This window comes from Leptonychotes weddellii, chromosome 12 (assembly GCF_054177405.1).
Source record: "Leptonychotes weddellii isolate Sample4059 chromosome 12, ASM5417740v2, whole genome shotgun sequence".
In the NCBI taxonomy this organism is placed as follows: domain Eukaryota; kingdom Metazoa; phylum Chordata; class Mammalia; order Carnivora; family Phocidae; genus Leptonychotes; species Leptonychotes weddellii.
In genome coordinates this window covers 6320535-6324531 of record NC_138380.1, presented here as the reverse complement: position 1 = coordinate 6324531, position 3997 = coordinate 6320535, and the positions used below count along the sequence as shown (strand labels likewise).

General features: G+C 42.8%; 1 pseudogene; it reads left to right on the top strand.

The window, feature by feature from the left end:
• Positions 1–2069: 2069 nt before the first annotated feature.
• On the top strand, positions 2070–3793 carry LOC115940107 (cilia- and flagella-associated protein 276 pseudogene; annotated as a pseudogene).
• The last annotated feature ends 204 nt before the right edge of the window (positions 3794–3997 follow it).

Below are 3997 nucleotides of genomic sequence, written 5' to 3'. Positions count from 1 at the left end.
TCCTTCTGAGAGTTTAGAAGATACCTCACTGTTAGCCCTATGTACCTCTGATATCCATAGTTCAAGAATTCAAGATGAAAGATGGAAGATGTTAATGTCACCAGCATGGTGAATAGTTGGCTTTATTAGGGAGGCCTGTTTCCCAGTCAGGACCCCACAGAAAGTGGGCTTTATATTTTTTGCCTTGGGTTGAAACTCTGAGTTCCTTGGTTTCTCAATTGCAAGGGATAAATCACTTTACAAGGGAATACCTAAATATTGGTCAACTTTGAGGGGGCCTGTTTGTTTGTTTTAAATAAAAAGATGAACTTTTGATTTTAGATTTACAGAATTATTGAGAAGATAATACAAAGAGTTTCCATATACCCTGCACCCAGTTTCCTCTATTATTAGCATCTTACGTTAGTAGGGTACATTGGTCACAATTAGTAAACCAATTGTTGGTACTTTATTATTAATTAAGGTCCATACTTTATTCAGATTTTCTGTTTTCCCCTAACATCCTTTTTCTGTCCCAGGATCCCACCCAGGATACCACATTACATTTAGAAGTCAAATCTCCTTAGGCTTCTCTTGGCCATTACAGTTTCTCTGGGTTTTCATGTTTTTGATGACTTTGACAGCTTTGAGGATTGCTGATCAGGTATCTTGTAGAATGTCCCTTTGTTTTGATTCCTCTGATGTTTTTCTCGCGATTAGTACCATTAGTACCATTCCGGTCGTATTGTATCAAGGTTACCTACTAGCAATATGACTCATCACTGTGGACTTAACCTTGATCACTTGGTTGAGGATTTGCCAGTTTTCTCCCCTGGAAAAGTACTCCTTTTGCTCTCCCTTCCCATACTGTCCTCTTTGGTGGAAAGTTGAGCGGGCCAGTGTCTCCATGCTATGAACATTTTAATCTTTGCATTCCTCTGGTGGCCTGCCTTCCCTTGATCAGAACAACACCCACATCAGTGCACATGAGCACACACACACTTCCTGAGCTGCCACAGACACCTTTTCCAGAGCGCTTTTTCCCTTCCTTGTGCATCGCTTGCTCTCGATACAGTGAGTCTGCACTGTACTTTGAATAAATATTCTCATGAAGCAAGAACTGGGCACGTGGGTGTCACGAGGCAGCAGGAGACAGTTTCTGTGACCCGCGGTGAAGAGGCTGTGAGTGGTGGAGAAGGCCTGTTTGTTTGTTTAAGGCTGTCGGCGGTGACACGTGGGGCAGCTAATCACCACATCACTCATCGACAGCATAATTATCGTCCCTGTTAAAACATCAGTGCCTGCTAGCAAGTATCATTAAGTTTAAATTGGATCCCTGAGCAATGTTTTAATTACAATATTTGAATTTTTAAAACGAACTCATAGAAAGATTAATTGCCTACGGTAATTAGTGATTTCCTCCTATTGGACAGAAATATGCAATGTATTTTTTCTTATAATGTATTTTTGAAGTAAGTGATGATTTCATCCTTGCAGCACTAGGGTGGGCTTATGTGTATGATTCATTAATTACATCTCACTTCTTATTAGAATATATTAATTCTAAATATTATATTTTATATATAACATGTAATATGTATTATGTTACATATAACATCTCATATGTGCATATTATATGTTTATTTATAAATATATGTTTGAATGTTTATATATTTATAGATAAATATAATATGGAGAATAATATAGAATGTAATAGTCCATGTTACATCATATATATTCTATATTCTATTAAATGTTATATATAATCGATTATTAAATTCTATATTCTTATTAGAATATATATGCATGTTTATAAAACATCATCATGGTTGAAAATTTGACAGTGGGGAACGGCAAGATGCCATTTCTTTTTTTTTTAAGATTTTATTTATTTATTTGAGAGAGAGAGCACGAGTGGAGGGGCAGGGAGAGGCAGAGGCAGAGGGAGAAGCAGGCTCCCTGCTCAGCAGGGAGGCAGATGCTTAACCAACGGAGCCATTCAGGTGCCCCGGGAAGTCATGTTTTAATTAAAATAGAAAATGTACTCCTCGGTATTGACCCTATTCTTTTTAGGCTCCCATGGAGCAGACATGGACACGCTGGCCCTGGCAAACAGGGCAAGCTGGTTGAGAATGTCAACCTTCATCCCTACCCAAAGAGGCTTTGCCCACCACCACTGTGTTTGGCCGGGCAGGCTGTGCACTGCACAACTCCAGAGAGCATCATTCATTCAGAGTCTATAGTATGGCCATCCTGAGAGTCTCCTAGAGTTGTACCATGTGGCTCTGGGTCTCCCATAAGTTATGTATGTGGCAGAGAGGTTTTCTGAACACTTACCTCATTTTTCTCTTTCTTTTTTTAATCCAATGTGCTCCTAGGACTTACTATTTAATGACTTACCCGTCTTGTATCTAATCCATTTGGATCTACCATCAACGCCTAGGAAGGGCAGTCTGGCCATTTACCATCATTGGATCCTTTGCTCTGTCACTCAACAAATAGGTACCAGCACTCCAGTCTATGCCTCTCAGTGGGCTTTCCTTCTCTTCTTTTGAAAGGCAGGCATGGAGAATCTTTTCTTTCCTGCAATCCCATGACCCACAGGGGTACAAAGTCTATCAAGATCTGCTGGAACAGAGAACCACTTAAAGTCATATTGGAAACTTGCATGTAGATATTCATGGCAGTGTTAGTCATAATATTCAAACTCACATGTCCATCCACTGATGAATGCATAAACAAAATGTAGTATATCCATACAGTAAAATGTTATCCTGCCACAAACAGGAATGGATTCCTGTCACCTGCTACAACATGGCAGAACCTTGAAAACACGATGCTAAGTGAAAGAAGTCAGACACGAAAGGCCACATGTTGTATGATTCCACGTATCCAAATGTTCAGAACAGGGAAATCTAAAAAAAAAATTTTTAAAGATTTTATTTATTTGTCAGAGAGAGAGAGAGAGAGAGAGCACAAGCAGGGGGTGTGGCAGGCAGAGGGAGAAGCAGGTTCCCCACTAAGCAAGGAGCCTACGTGGGACTCAATCCCAGGACCTAATCCCAGGACCCTGGGATCATGACTTGAGCTGAAGGCAGATGCTTAACTGACTGAGCCACCCAGGCGTCCCCAGAACAGGCAAACCTAGACAGACAATAGATTAGTGGTTGCCAGGCGTGGAGGTAGGAGGTTGGGAGTGACTGCTCACGGATATGGGGTTTCTTTTCAGGGTGATGAAACTGTTCTAAAATTGGGCAGTGGTGGCACTCACACCAGCAGCTCACTCTGCATTTTCGCCGTGCCCTTCACCCAAGACACCTTCCAGCACCCCACGTTGGATAATGACGATACCTTCCTGGGAAAACGCCGGGCTTCCAAGAAACTGCCATATAAGACCCCAGCTCACCTTGCTCAGCAACAGGAACCCTGGAGTCGGCTCAGCTCAACTCCCACAATCACCTCCACGAGGCGGGATGTTCATTTTTTTGATCCTGAGACACCAAAGGATGACCTGGATTTCTGCTTAGCAGCCTTGTACAACCACCACACAGGGACATTCAAGAACAAAAGTGAGATACTCTTACACCAGGAGACCACCCAGGATACCCATGGAATCATCAAGATCCAGTTCCCTGGAGAACTTTTACCCCTTCCTCCGCCACCTTCCATCATTTCCCGAGCTAACATCAGACACTGGATCAACCCGAAGAAGGAGTCTATCCATAGCATCGAAGGATCCATAGTGTCCCCTCACACTGTAGCCACGAATGGAGGCTATTCGAGAAAGAATGATGGTGGCTTCTTCTCTACCTAATGTTGACAGGTCCCTGGACTAATCAATCATAGTGGAACATCCTGAGGCCCACCTCCATTAAATAGAACTGTGCTGGAAAAAAATAAAATAAGGGGCACCTGGGTGGCTCAGTCGTCAAGCGCCTGCCTTCGGATCAGGTCATGATCCCAGGGTTCTAGGATCGAGCCCCGCATCGGGCTCCCTGCTCGGCGGGAAGCCTGCTTC